Here is a 16,169-nt window from a genome sequence, read left to right as displayed (position 1 = left end):
CGAAAATGTCCATCTGTTGAGGAACCTGAGGCCACAATGTCATCCAGGTAGTTAGTGCACCCTGGCATGGAGACTGTGAGTTGCTCCAAAAATCATCAGAAAATGGCAGGCACTGGCCCTGATATACCCCAAAAGGACACATTTGGGATCCTCATCCAGAAGTTTTAAGCACGCTTCTGACAAGCTGGAAAAATATTGTCCGCTACAGAGCAGTTCTGAGAGTTCGTCCTGATCGGTTAAGGGACAGGTAGCAATAAGAGACTATGACTTTACAAACACTTTAAAATCACCACTGAGCCAAAGGTTGCTGTAACATGCTCCCATAAAGCTGTCAGAACTATGTGGGCATACAAAATATGGGTGTGTAACATTGGTTTCATTGAGATGTTTGTCTTGAAGTCAGAAGAATGCTCTAAACCTTCTGAAAACAGGGTGGAAATTTCTGAGCAATGTGCACCAAGTTGTTGAATGGAACACGATATACCAGATGCACTTTGTCAGAAACAAAGAACCCAAAATTTCTAAAGTCATTTAATTCAAATAAGGTTTCAGTGTTGGCATCATCCACTACTAGAAAGGCAAAGGCTGACCAACTGCTTGGTACACTATGGAAGTTGAAAACTGTCAAAATATGAGTATTTGTTGCTTATTGCAACTTACCAACCAATGAGAGATAGAGGCCAAAGCCCAACACATTTGACAATTTAATACAGTCACTGATGCACCGGTTGCACTTGCATTTTTAATACCTTATCCATCTTCAAAGTAGAGTTTATTTGGGCCTACCAGCACTTGGGAAACACTTTTCACATATATGTTCATGACTGGTGAAGGAGGTGGAGGGTTGCACACAGGTGCAATTCCCCCCCCCCCCCTTTTTCTTTTTTTAAACAATGGTTGCACACCACCCAACGCTCTGGGCATGCAGACCACTCATGTTGAAAAAACCGCTAATGACACAATAAGAGGAGGCCAAAGTTGCACAGCTGTAATATTTTCTTTCCCCTGAGAGCTAACTGATGGCGCCCAAGAAGAAGAGCAAGAAGAAGAGGGAGAAATGTCGGCTACTTCACACCATGCTTCTATCTGGTTTCCTGGTAGGTAGCTACTTCTAAAGACTGAGCTCTGTTCAGAACATCTGAGAAAGGGATTTTTACATTGTAAAGCACGCTGACGAACGTACCTATAGAGACCAGGCATATTATAGCATCACGAACCATTGTATTAGCATATGAGTCCCAGTGGAACTCAGTAACAAACTGGCAACAATGGCTGACAATGAAGTTCCATTGCCCAACCTCTGAAAGACTGTTGTGGAAACTTCTGACAATGGTAGAACTCAATGTGAGCAGCAATAACATGAGTATATTTTCAATTATAAATAGAGTGTGCTTGACATATTTCATCAAGAGAGAGACTGGCAGGTTACTGAAGAGGAGCTAGTGGACACAAAAGTTGATAAACATGAGGAGAAATCCATGACAAAGATAAAACATTACACAAGTTGGGGTCTGTGACTACAAGAGTTTGCAAATGTTGACAAAGGCATTTTTCATATGCATCCCAATCGTTCACAGAATCATCATGAGGAGGAAACAGTTGGGGGTTGCAAGAATGGTGGAGGAACTTGGTGCATCAACAAGACTGCCAAATTGTGCCATGGAGAAAGTTTGCAGCTCATCAGTAAGAGCTTGCTCTTGTTCAACAATGGCATGTGGGCTGTTTATCTAAGAATGAAACGTGGAGAGTGGAATACTGCATTCATCATGAAGTATTTTGCAATGCTGTACAAATACAATTACAGAAGAAATGCCAAACAAGTTTTAGTCTACTTCCATATGAAGAGATTCACAATAACATAGAATTAAGTATAGAATGGTACAAAGTCCCAGAATTATAGAACACATCACTATACAGTGTCATAGGTTAGCACACAATGAGTAACAAAACATAAGTGAGGCCATGGACCAATTGTGCCAGCTTATATTGGGCTGCTGTGATTCCACACTGCAAGGTGACCTCTCTACACTGGCCGTGGAGGGACTTATATTGTGTGCTGTTTGATTATGCATGCTCACACTATAGGGTTATAACAGTAACTCAATATAGTTTTATTGAGTGATGAAACCATTTGTATACAGTGTAAACAAACTTTAATGTACTAGATTTCAGTATGAATTTGAACAGTGTATTTTGTACAAAATAAGAAAAATTTAGTCTTAAAGTCACCACTACTTTAGGAAGGTAAAATATTAATTTCTTTTGATGAAAATTTAATGTACTGTAATATTAATTACTAAAAATATTCATCTTACAAAATTTAGGTTTGGAAATCTCAGCACTTTAGAAAACTATTTATTTTAAATATGCCTGTTTTCTGCTGAGCCTATTGTCATGCACAAATTAATTTGTACAGGTTTATATTCATTATAAACTACTAAAAGTCATTGGTAAATCAGTACTGTCAAACTGACATATTGTCAGAATGTCATGTAAGAGATTGCAGCTGTGACTTCATCAACAGCAGTAATCGGAAAATAGTTGAGTAGTTGTGAGGGCACAAGCAAGAATCTGCTGTTTATTTTTCATAAATAAATGAAGAAAATTAACAGTATACATGTGTTTGACTTATTGTTGCATACAAATCCAGCAAAAACAAAAATGATACAACCCTTGATTTTCAGCAGCAATCAACAAAGCTAGATCAACAATCATGGACACACTCCATATGTCAAGATAAGTATCAACACAATAATGTATCATTTCCTGCTCAAAGGAATATTTTCCTATCATTTGCAGAGTTCAATGCAATATCTGAAATGATATTTAAATTTATGAATTATACGCGAGCTTGAATGTTAGATGTTTTACAGTGTTCAGTGGGCACTCATCAAACACCATGAGCTGGTTACCAGGGTTGATGGAGTTCTTACACCCACACTGCCACAGCCAGAGTGTTGGATATTGCTGGCCACAATCAGCAATCTGCCCATGCAGTCACCTCTCTGGTCTCCAGTGTGCAGTGTCAGGTGCAGACCAGGAGATAAGTGCATATGCCAATGGTGACACGTCTGACTGCTACAATATTGTGCACTTGGACACTATGAACCAGCAGTGCCCTCATGCTCTATTTGACTAATTAATACACTGAGTAAAACTGTCAGCTATTCCAATACAAGCTCACAGTGGAGGAATTTTGGATATGATTCCTATATGGTTTGGTATTTTGTTCTCTCTCTCTCTCTCTCTCTCTCTCTCTCTCTCTCTCTCTCTCTCTCTCTCTCTCTCTCTAATCTACATCAAATATAACCACACTACAAGGGTAATCTTATTTCCAAATTGATCCTACATCCTGTTCTAGGAAACAGAATGTATCTTTTTGTTCTAATGTAGATGATTCAAAATCTGCAGAAATTCAAAACAGATTTTTAAAATTAATTTACAGAAAACATTATTTAAAATGTGGATTGCATATTTGTGTTTGCAGTAAACAATATTGCATTTTCTGTAAATACATTAAATTCCGCCCTCCCCCTCCAACCCCCACCCAAACAGTTCATTTTCAACACGTGTAATCCCTCAAAAGCATCTGATTTAAGGTTTGTTGTAGATGGATGATTGGTGGACAGCATGACAAGAGAAAACAGTTCTTTCTCTTAAATTAGTATATCTCCTGATAATTGTATTGGACACTAATTCTCAGCCTTCCAAAGCCTTAAGTGGAGTATGGCATGTGCAGTTGACAAATAATATTGTCTATCATTTATGGTAGAGGTATTTAAGTGATTTACAGGAACAGTTCATCATCGCCCATTTCACACTAATAAGAACACTCATGCGTGATGGGATGTATGAATCATGTAATGTGACCACTGAATGAATTCCTCTGCTTATACTGTATGCCATCTTGTACCCTGCCCATTATTTGTGCCCCTGCTGAGTGATTTGTATTTGCAGTAATGTTGTGTTTCATATCTCACTTTTCTCCATAAAAGGAAGTATGTTTTGGCAATTTAGAAAAGTTTTACATCACAGTATACTTAGTCCATGCAAATTTTCCATCAACTTAAATTATAACAGAAATCCCAAAGTTTATTTTAAATTATAAACTATTTTACTGTATCAAAAAACGCTCTTTATTAGGATATATGAATAATTTTTCATTACAGTATTATATTAAAGTAAACTTGCCTTAATGGTGTGATAATGTCACCTAAAACATATAATAACTTACAGTAAACAGATCTAAAGTTGTTTCTTTCCATGTCCACTGGTATCTGTATAATAGATATATTACATATGTGTGTTGTTATGAATGTGTGTTGCTCTGTATGTGTGTGTGCTGCGAGTTCTTTTGATAGGACATTACAATTTTTTGTACACACACTGCAATAACCCTTTCTAATAAATTACTATTTGTGTAAAAATTTATGACCAAAGACTCAATACGTTACTATTTGTGATTTGTGTTATCTGTTCAAATAAACAAAGGTGCAGCCTTCCATTTTTTTCAGGGCAGCTAGGAGATGCACAGCTGTTTGTCTTTTTCTTGCGTCTTCTTGCTTTCATCATGTGCATCCTGTTCTGTACGATTTGTAATATATTAATCTAAATGTCGAACGAAATGTGTTCAAATACTTTTTTGTCATATCATTTCAAATATTTATGCTAACCACCAATTCTCAACACACACACACGCGCTCTCTCTCTCTCTCTCTCTCTCTCTCTCTCTCTCTCTCTCTCTCTCTCTCCAGTATCTCAGGATAGAAAGCACATCACATGGGATGAAAGCAGAAATCTGGAGGGGGGGCAGGGAAGAGGAAGGAATGATAATGAAGGGGTGAGGAGATTGACGAATGCTGTGTGGTGGAGTGTACAGGGATGAGACTTCCAACAGGCACAGCGTCAGGAGGTTGTGGGGCAGGGAGTTGGGGAAAAAAGGAGCAGGAAAGCAGAGGAGTGAGGAAAGATGAGCAGATGGGTTGGCAGTGTGTTGCAAATAAACAGGTAGGGAGATGAGAATGGGAAAGTGATGACAGAACAGAGGGGGTGGAAACAGTTGGGTGGGGGACAGTGTCACAGGAGGTTAAGGCTGGGATAATTATGGGAGTGGAGAATGGGTTGTAAGTATAACTCCCATCTGCGCTGTTCAGAAAAGCTGGTGGTGTAGGGAAGGATCCATATGGCTCGGGTAATAAAGCAGTCATTGAAATCAAGTATGTTATATTCAGCTGCATGTTGTGCCACTGGTTGATCTAATTTCCTCTTTGCCACAGTTTTGCAGTGGCCATTCATCCTGGTAGACAGCTGGTTGGTAGTCATACCAATACGAAAAAAAGTTGAGCAATAACTGCAACAGATCTGGTAAATGACATGGCTGCTTTCACAGGTGACATGGCCCCTAATAGGGTAGGCCTAGCATAAATGTGTGGACTGGGCAGGTTTTGCATCTGGGTTTTCCACGCGGTATGATATTTGTGGCAAGGGGTCGGGATTGGAAGTGACATAGCGATCGACTAGGATGTTGTGGAGGTTGGAATCCCTCCTAAAGTAGAGGACTGAGAAGTATCTCGGGAAGGATGTTACTTATTTTAGAGCATGATGATAGGTAATCAAAGCCCTGGCAAATGATGTGGTTCAGTCCGGGGGGGATGTGTTTTTGCAGTACCAGGTTTGTGAAGTCCAGGGATTGGCAGAATCTGAAATGGTGTAAGCCATTGTGAAAGGAGGCAGTATTTGAGAGACACGATGTGGGGCTGGTTTTTAGTCAGGGAAAGGGTTGCTTTTCTGAACTAGTGCAGAAAGGTGGAGCAAGGGTCCACTATGGCAGGAGGAGGAGCTGGATAAGTGAAAATAAGCGTAAAAATGTGAAAAAAATACGCAAAGACACGCACAGATACACAAAAATATGCATATATACGTAAAAATACGCACAAATACTTACAAAATATTTCCAGAATGAGATTTTCACTCTGCAGCGGAGTGTGCACTGATATGAAACTTCCTTGCAGATTAAAACTGTGTGCCCGACCGAGACTCGAACTTGGGACCTTTGCCTTTCGCGGGCAAGTGCTCTACCATCTGAGCTACCGAAGCACGACTCACGATCGGTACTAACAGCTTTACTTCTGCCAGTATCCGTCTCCTACCTTCCAAACTTTACAGAAGCTCTCCTGTGAACCTTGCAGAACTGAAAAGCTGTGAGTACCGGGCGTGAGTCGTGCTTCAGTAGCTCAGATGGAAGAGCACTTGCCCGCGAAAGGCAAAGGTCCCGAGTTCGAGTCTCGGTCGGGCACACAGTTTTAATCTGCCAGGAAGTTTCATATCAGTTCACACTCCGCTGCAGAGTGAAAATCTCATTCTGGAAACATCCCCCAGGCTGTGGCTAAGCCATGTCTCCGCAATATCCTTTCTTTCAGGAGTGCTAGTTCTGCAAGGTTCACAGGAGAGCTTCTGTAAAGTTTGGAAGGTAGGAGACGGATACTGGCAGAAGTAAAGCTGTGAGTACCGGGCGTGAGTCGTGCTTCGGTAGCTCAGATGGTAGAGCACTTGCCCGCGAAAGGCAAAGGTCCCGAGTTCGAGTCTCGGTTGGGCACACAGTTTTAATCTGCCAGGAAGTTTCACTTACAAAATACATGAAACTGCATAAAAAGACGCACAAATACATCAAAAACGTACGAAATTTGGGTGAAAAGGAATTTTGAGGTATGGGAGTGAGTGTGTGTGTGTGTGTGTGTGTGTGTGTGTGTGTGTGTGTGTGTGTGTGTTTTGCGATAAGCAAAAAGAGAGGGAGGGAGGCTGAGTTAGATCGAGGCTCATAAGTTCGCTTGGCATGGGCAAGTGTGGAAAAGAAAATGCTAAAGTATGTCAATTTCATTTTTCAGCATTTCGCAACGTATCAATGTTGCACAGATTTTTAAAATTATTTTATAGACAAGATTATTTAAATTGTATCTCGCATATCCACATTTGCATTAAGCAACATTACGTTTTTTGTATGTAGTCAACTTCCTTCCCATCCCCACCCTCCTCTAACGTTTTGTGCAACATTATTACAAAACTTCAAATGTCTGTTCTTTGCTTATTGTACAATGTGAACCCACAGTCATTTGGAAAATAACTCTGAAGAGTTTTAACTAATTTTACAGTGTAGAGAAATTACCAGGTTGTGATTCACCATTTACATTTCAAAATTCTACCCGTCCATATCATTAACTGCACTGCTCCCATCACCAATCTAGGACAATTAAAATACATCACGCAGTCAACAACAGCCTCGGCGATTCCTTAGTGAGCAAAGATCAGAGCTAACTCACGCTGGCAACCACTTATGCCCAATTGTTAAATAACATCTGTTGTTTGTTTGTCTTTTTTTCATGGTCGAGCAATCACTCAAAACATTTCTATGGATACATAAATCAAATGGAAAATGAAAACGAGTGAAATGAATCACAAAAACAAAATGCAAAGAAACTTGTAAAAGAAAAAAATGCCGAAGCAGAATGACAACATTTAAGGTAAAATGGAATTCATTATTGTTCTTTATACTCTCGGCAGAGCATCACTTTTCTGCCTTAATTAATCACATACTTTCATACAGTGCAATATAATTAACAGTATCAAACTGGTACACAGTTTAGCTATGTCCAAGATGGACCTTCCTCTTGCATTTCACGTGCAGTGGTGTGTTCCATTATTGAAGTGAATGAAACCGGTCGTGTGGTCATTCAACAACAGTTTTTATTTTTTCCATTGTTAGTTAATGTTATTTATTGCAAAAAATGTTTTATTGTGACTTTTTAATCATTTAATACCATTATGGCAAAAACTGATAAGAAGAAATTGCAGATTCAAATTCTGGTAACATCTCTTCTGATGCAGAAGGTGGTGGTTGTTGTGGTCATCACTCCTGAGACTGGTCTGATGCAGCTCTCCATGCTACTCTGTCCTGTGCAAGCTTCTTCATCTCTCAGCACCTACTGCAACCTACATCCTTCTGAGCCGGCTTAGTGTATTCATCTCTTGGTCTCCCTCTACGATTTTTACCCTCCACGCTGCCCTCCAATGCTAAATTTGTGATCCTCTGATGCCTCAACACATGTCCTACCAACTGGTCCCTTCTTCTGGTCAAGTTGTGCCACAAACTCCTCCCCCCCCCCCCCCAATTCTATTCAATACCTCCTCATTAGTCATGTGATCTACCCATCTGATCTTCAGCATTCTTCTATAGCACCACATTTCGAAAGCTTCTATTCTCTTCTTGTCCAAACCATTTATCGTCCATGTTTCACTTCCATACATGGCTACACTCCATACAAATACTTTCAGAAACGACTTCTAGACACATAAATCTGTACTCAATGTTAACAAATTTCCCTTCTTCAGAAACGCTTCCCTCACCATTGACGGCCTACATTTTATATCCTCTCTACTTCGACCATCATCAGTTATTTTGCTCCCCAAACTGCAAAATTCATTTACTACTTTAAGTGCCTCATTTCCTAATCTAATTCCCTCAGCATCATCCGACTTAATTTGACTACATTTCATTATCCTAGTTTTGCTTTTGTTGATGTTCATCTTATATCCTCCTTTCAAGACATTGTCCATTCTGTTCAACTGCTCTTCCAAGTCCTTTGCTGTCTCTGACAGAATTACAATGTCATTGGCAAACCTCAAAGTTTTTATTTCTTCTCCATAGATTTTAATACCTACTCAGAATTTTTCTTTTGTTTCCTTTACTGATTGTTCAATGTACAGATTGAATAACACCGAGGAGAGTCTACAAATGCAGAAGGTAAGGAAGCAGAAATTAATCAACACATGGGGAATATTAATGCTGCTGTCTGTGAAATAAATAAGGAATCTGAAAGTGACACATTTCACTCAGAGATGCATTCAACTACTGGTAATGATCAGATCACAAACGCAATTGTTCGACTGTCAGTCGAACTAGCGTTTTCACCCATATAAGCTTCTACTGAACTCTATATTCTTCAAATACTGCAAAACATATTAACCAATATTATCACTCTGTGCATTATAGATGAAATGAAATTGTTACCACAATATCTGATGGAATGACCTCTATGTTCGACTAAGTAACGAAAAATATCACAATATGATTTCAAACATACACAAATAGACAGAAAACCTTTTATACAATTCCTGTTCATTACCTTTCATTAATGTTGAACAGCTGAATGAACATAACATAGAAAATAATAGAAACTACTTCTCTATCCTCCCATTTGCCATAGCAGAATTAACAGATGATTCGAGTAATACAGAAAAATATGAAAATGCTTTCCATCTTACCCTTTGCTGACGATAATTTGTTCAGTGACAGTTTTAATGTTGACTCAGTGTCCATAGTCAAAAGGAATGCAAGTGAAGGGCTATCACCAAGTAAATTTGTCAGGGATGCGAATTGTGTCACTTTTCTGAACAAATTTACAAAAATTCATCACTGCAATATCTCACATCACCCATAAATACAATACAATGTGAACTGATTTTTTATGCATTTAATACGAGCTCTGTTCAAAAAACGCGGAACTTTTGTAATTTCGCGCCAATTGGAGTGCAATGCTGTTGGCATCCCCGCTCAAACTTGTGTGTGTGTGTGTGTGTGTGTGTGTGTGTGTGTGTGTGTGTGTGTGTGTGTGTCTGGAGTTGCCAAAAGTTTCCTCATCGTATATCTTAGCAGCGGCGAACCTTGCCTTACATGGACCCTGTATCAAAATTTGTCATGGGACCCTTTTACCCGACTTTGGTGAAGCTCAAATGGAACTTCTTTTCACAAAGGAAACAAAAACACGCATTTTGAATAAAATAAATATTTATTGATTAAGTATGGGTCACACAGGTAAGTAAATATTTACAGTTAAGGCTCCTAGGAGCCAAGTTAGCCAAACAGTTGAAATATATACTTTTCTCACCTTTTTTGGCAAACTTGCTTATTAAGTCATCCATAGCTGAAGACGATTTTAGTTTTTCGAAATGTTCTGCCTCTATAGACAGCGCTGACAACTCTGAAGGCCGTTCCTGGCTCATAGAAGGTCTAAGACAGTTTTTAATCAGTTTTAATTTCTAAAAAATTCTTTCAGCTAATATAGTTGTTACACGATGGGTCAAAAATAGGAAACGTGCTGTTATTATCTCCGGAAAACTGGATGCTTGGCCATTGAATTTAATCAGTAATAATTCCTTGAGTTCCTTAATCAAATAGATTTTCTGAATTTAAAAAAGGTTCAAGTGGCTCTAAGCACTATGGGACTTAACATCTGAGGTCATCAGTCCCCTAGACTTAGAACTACTTAAACCTAATTAACCTAGGGACATCACACACATCCATGCCCAAGGCAGGATTCGAACCTGCGACCATAGCAGCAGCTCGGTTCTGGACCCAAGAGCCTAGAACTGCTCGTCCACAGAGGCCGGCTCTGAATTTCAGTTTTTAAGCACATTTTCAAAGAAATTAATTGTTCATACAGATCGAATAACATGCCTTTACTGTATTTAACAGTCAGTTTTCCAACTTCCTTTTTTATTATTCCATCTGAAAATGATAAGCTGATCCAGTTGTAACACTTTGAATCTATTACTAACATCACAGAAGCTTTGAAATATTTTTTAGTTTGAGAAATAAATATATCTAAACAGCAATAATACACATTGACTTTGAAGTACAATTGAGGGTCTGAAATTATCTCATCCTCTGATAACTGATCAAAACATTGCTTTGTCATCCCTCATTTTTTTTATTTTTGAAACCAGTTGTTAGCCCCCACTCTTATGCTATTCCAGTTTTAAGCCCTTCTGCACTACAATCAGCTACTGATATACAAGGGGCGACCCAAAAATAACTGGAATTTCTTTCTAGAAAACATATACTTTACTGTTTTCAAATACAACCTTAATCTCCTTCGAAGTACTCTCCATTAGCATTAATACACTTGTCCAAATGTTCATTACAGTGTTCGAAACACCTTTTAAATTCGTCCTCTTTGATACCTGTTAGCACTTTCATGACATTGCGTTTTACATCTACCACATCTGCAAATGCTTCCCTCTCAAGTCTCTTTTCATCCTCGGGAATAGGAAGAAGTCCGAGGATGCTAAATCCGGTGAATAGGGCACGTGGGTCAAGGTAGTAGTCTTCATTTAGACCAAAAACTGGCAAATGCTGAGAGCTGAGTGCACAGGAGTGTTGTTGTGATGCAGGAACCACACACCAGAATCCCACAAAAATGGACGTTTTCGCGACAAACTTCTGCAAAGCTATTTCATAACCTCCAAATAGAATTTTTGGTTTACTGTCTGGTTTTCAGGGACAAACTCAGAGTGTACGATCCCTTTGATGTCAAAAAAAACAGACCAACATCGTTTTCACATTTGATTTCACTTGTAAAGCATTTTTTGGTCGAGGTGAGCCAGGTGACTTCCATTGTGATGACTGTTGTTTACTTCCTGGATCGTACCCATACTACCATGACTCATCACCTGTAATGATTTTGTTGAAAAAATGTGGATCTTCTTTGAACACATTCTTCATTTCGAGACAGACTTGAATGTGACGATCCCTTTGATATTTGGTAAGAAGCTTCGGGATGAATTTTGCTGCCACTCTTTGCATCCCCAAATCAATGGTCAAGGCGTGCTTAACTCAGCTCCAGGACAACCCAGACAAAGTCTCAAGTTGGTAGATTGCTCTGCATCGATCAACACTGATGAGAGCACGGATTTTGTCGATGTTGTCTTTGATTCGAGCAGTTGAAGGTCGACCAAAACAGGGCTGATCTTCAACCACCATTTCTATCTTTTTAAACTGAGAAAACCATTCACACAGTTGCATTTTACTAAAAGCATGGTCTTTGTAGGCTGTCTGAATCATTGCAACAGTTTCTGCTGTGTTCTTACCGAGTAAGGAACAAAACTTCACTGCCGCACGTTGTTCGTATGAACTAGCCATATCCTCGTGTCACGCCTGCTCTGTATACACATTCAAATAACTGCCAAAAAAACCACACTTCTCACTTTTGGGTAACACTGCATGGCAGAATGACTCAGCAGAGCTACTACTACAACCCTCTGGCGGCGCAACCTGCTACTACAAGTACACGATGTGCAGCATTACGGTTCCGGTTACTTTTGGGTCCCCCCCTCGTAAATCCCAAAAATGACTCGCAAATTTTTATTTCCTTAGGCACATGATCATCATCAAAAAAACTACAGAAAGTTGGTTAGTTTTTGACAGCTGTTAAGTTGTATACAAAATAATCGCCAGAAATGGAGCTTTTTTTTAATTTCTAAAACAATATTTTCTCTAACTGCAGTAGCAAGTAAATTAACAACCTCATTTTGAATCATGAGGCTTAAGTAATTTAGTGCACTGTTTGGCTTTAAAGAAGTTCTTTTAAAATAGTGTTATAATTCGATAGCAAATGCAAGATTGAGGTGAAATTTCAGGATTCAGAATTCTGGCCTCTTAAAGGTAAATTGCATGAATCTAAAGTAATTATGTCATTAGTAACATAATGCAATATATCTTGCCAGAAAGTAATATTACTGCTGATTTCACTTTGCAGTAAAGTATCGAGGGTATTACGTTTTAAACAATGCAGCAATGCATTTGGAATAAGCATATGCATAATATAACAGTGAGAAAGTACTGTGAAAGTTCCGGGTAGTGCACTTGCGTGAAGCACGAGTTATCCTTACAAGACGAAAGCAACTCTTTTGTATTATTCTTCAGTATTATTCTTTATGTTAAGAAAGATCAAAGTTACCATTAAAATGAGAGCAGAACAAATTCTGCTGCTTGGAAGACTTATGGGTCATGAAAACTATGGGATGTGGAAATTTGCAGTAGAACTCTATTTACCTTTGGACAACCTATGGGATATGGTGGATGGGACAATGAAATCCACAGATCATATTTATTGTACTAAGGATAGGAAAGCAAAACCAAAGTTGATATTACTAGTTGACCCTGTGAATTATGTTCACATTGAAAATGCTGCAATGGCAAAAGCAGTCTGGGACAAATTACGAAATGCCTTTGAGGGTGGAGGTCTTGAAAGGAAAGTAGGATTATTACATGAGTTAATTACCATTCAACTGTACAAATGCAAGAGTGTAGATGGATATGTCAACAAAATAATAGCCACATTGAACCAACTGAGAAACATTGAGTTTGACATCACTGACGAATGGATAGGACCACTACTGTTGGCAGGACAGCCTGAAAGGCATGCGCCTATGATTATGGGGCTGGAAAGCTCAGGTATGCCGATCATGGGTGACAGTGTTAAAGTGAAAATCCTATAGGATGTAAAGAGAACTCAAGCTGTCATGTATTGGAGAAAGAAACTGCATCTGCTCTTTATTCAAGAAACAAAAAGAAGAAATCAGTGAAGTGCTATAGATGTTAGAAGAAGGGGCATATTGCATCTCAATGGAGGGAGAAAGTAAACCCGAGGTCAGACACTCAGCAAAAGAGGTATGTTGTTGATAGCCCAGAGATAGGGACCAATAATAAAGGTAAGGCACTCTCATGTTTTTATTCTTTTGGAGATGTGGGTAATCGTCAACTGGAATGGATTTTAGACTCAGGTGCATGTATGCACATTGTTAAAGACAAATCTCTTCTTTATGATAAAGATAAGACTCATATGGGAATATCAATTGTTGATGGCAAGCTTCAGTGTCATTTGACTGGGAAACTACACCTACATATAAGTGTAAACGGTGAACCCGATATGGTTACAGCACATAATGTTTGTTATGTAAAAAAATGTTGCAACTAACCTACTGTCTGCAGGGGAAATTGTCAAGATGGGAAATACAATCATTTTTGACATGAACGGAGCAAGAGTAATCAACAAAAATGGTTAAGTTGTAACTACAGCAAGTAACGAAAATGGTATTTTTAAATTGGATACCATTGACAGTAAACGTAGAAATGTTAGTTATTCAGTATTCTCAGTGGAAGGCTTTTTATGGCACCACAGACTTAGACACCTAAATAGAAAGAGTGTGTCTTAAATGAGGGATATGGTGAAGTGAATAAAGAACTACAGTGTAACCAAGGACCCTTGTGAGATATGCATAAAAGGAAAACAAGCAAGACTACCTTTTAAGACTAGTAAAAGTAAATCTACAGATGTGTTACAGTTAATCCGTACAGACGTATGTAGGTAGGAGCCATTATTTTTTTACGTCTATTGATGATTATTCACTATATACTCATGTTTATTTTCTTAGTTCCAAAGACTAAATTAGTGACATTTTTGAGGAATATTGTAATATAGTCGAAAGCTGGATGAGAAAGAAGATTAAGATCATCAGGTCTGATAACAGGAGAGAATATATTAACTAGAAATTGAAGGAACTTCTGGCAAAAATGGGAATCAGGCATCAAACTACCATAAGGTACAGCCCATCTCAAAATGGGGTTGCTGAGAGGGCTAATAGGACCATTGTCGAAAAAGCAAGGAGCATGATAACTGCTGCTGGATTATCAAAAGATTTTTGGGCAGAGGCGGTATTAACGGCTGTATATTTGAACAATAGATCACCTACAAAACCATTAAGGAATAAAACCCACCATGAGATATGGGTAGGAAGAAAACCTGACCTAAACAATATAAGGTTTTTTGGGTGTGATGCAATGGTGCACATTCCAAAACAGCTACGAGGAAAATGGGACCCTAAAGCTGAAAGTATATTTTTGTAGGCTATTGTGAGAATTCAAAGGGCTACCGATTAATGGATCCATTGAATAAAAGGATTGTTACAAGCAGCGATGTAGTATTGTTTGAAAACAGAAAGCACTCTGAAGAGGGCAAGACTACTAAGTTAACTGCACCTAGTTCCAAGAATGAAATTTTATGTGAAGAAAGAGAAAGTGAAGAACAGGAATAGGGCAGTCAAAGACAAATAGAGACTATTTATGGTGACAATGAGTCTGAGGATGAACAAAATGAAGAGAACAATGTAAGGCATTCTTCTCGCATACCAAAACCGAAAGAATACCCAGATTTTGAAATGTGTGCAGCCCAGTCTTTCAATGATGAGCCAGCAACAGCAGAAGAAGCAATGAGCGGCCCGAACTCTCAAGAATGGAAAGAACCAATGGAGAGATAATTGGAATCTTTATCTCAGAATGAAACCTTTGAATGGGTAAATATGCCAGCAGATAAGAAGCCATTACAGGCAAGATGGGTATTCACTTTGAAGAGCTCCAAAAATTCATCAGCAAGATACAGGTGCGACAATAAAGTAATGAGACTGATGTGGAAAAAAAAATGTTGCTTACCATTATAGTTTAGTGTTGTCTCCTTCAAACTAGTTCCCTTCTGATTGCATACTCCTTTTCCAGCTCTTCTGCCACTGATGGTAACATTTCTGGAACTCATTTTCTGTAATATCCTCCTAGACCCTCGTCACAGCTCTTTGGACATCTTGTGTTGTTTGAAAATGGTGTCCCTTGACTGCCGTTTTGACTCTTGGAAATAGAAAAAAGTCACACGGAGTGATATCTGGTGAATAAGGTGGCTGTGGTAGTACTAAAATTTGTTTTGAGGTTAAAAATTGCTGTACTGTCAGAGCAGTATGGGATGGCGCATTTTTATATTTTCTCCTTTCATCAATTAAATTCAATATCTCTTATGTTACCCAAGGATTTCTATTAACCCTTGTCTTTTTGCCTAATTGATCCTCTGCTACCTTCACTATTTCGTCTCTCAAAGATACCCTTTCTTCTTCTACTGTATTTCTTTCCCCCATTCTTGTCAATCATTCCCTGATGGTCTCCCTGAAGCTCTCTACAACCTCTGGTTCTTTCAGTTTATCCAGGTCCCATCTCCTCAAATTCCCACCTTTTTGCCATTTCTTCAGTTTTAATCTACAGTTCATAACCAATAGATTGTGGTCAGAGTACACATCTGCTCCTGGAAAAGTCTTATAATTTAAAACCTGTTTCCTGAATTTCTGTCTTAACATTATATAATCTATCTGAAACCTGACAGTATCTCCAGGCTTCTTCCATGTATACAACCTTCTTTTATGATTCTTGAATCAAGTGTTAGCTATAATTAAGTTATGCTCTGTGCAAAATTCTATCAGGTGGCTTCCTCTTTCATTTCTTCCCCCCAAATCCATAT

This window comes from Schistocerca gregaria, chromosome 6 (genome assembly GCF_023897955.1).
Source record: "Schistocerca gregaria isolate iqSchGreg1 chromosome 6, iqSchGreg1.2, whole genome shotgun sequence".
NCBI lineage: Eukaryota > Metazoa > Arthropoda > Insecta > Orthoptera > Acrididae > Schistocerca > Schistocerca gregaria.
This window is presented reverse-complemented; position numbering follows the sequence as displayed.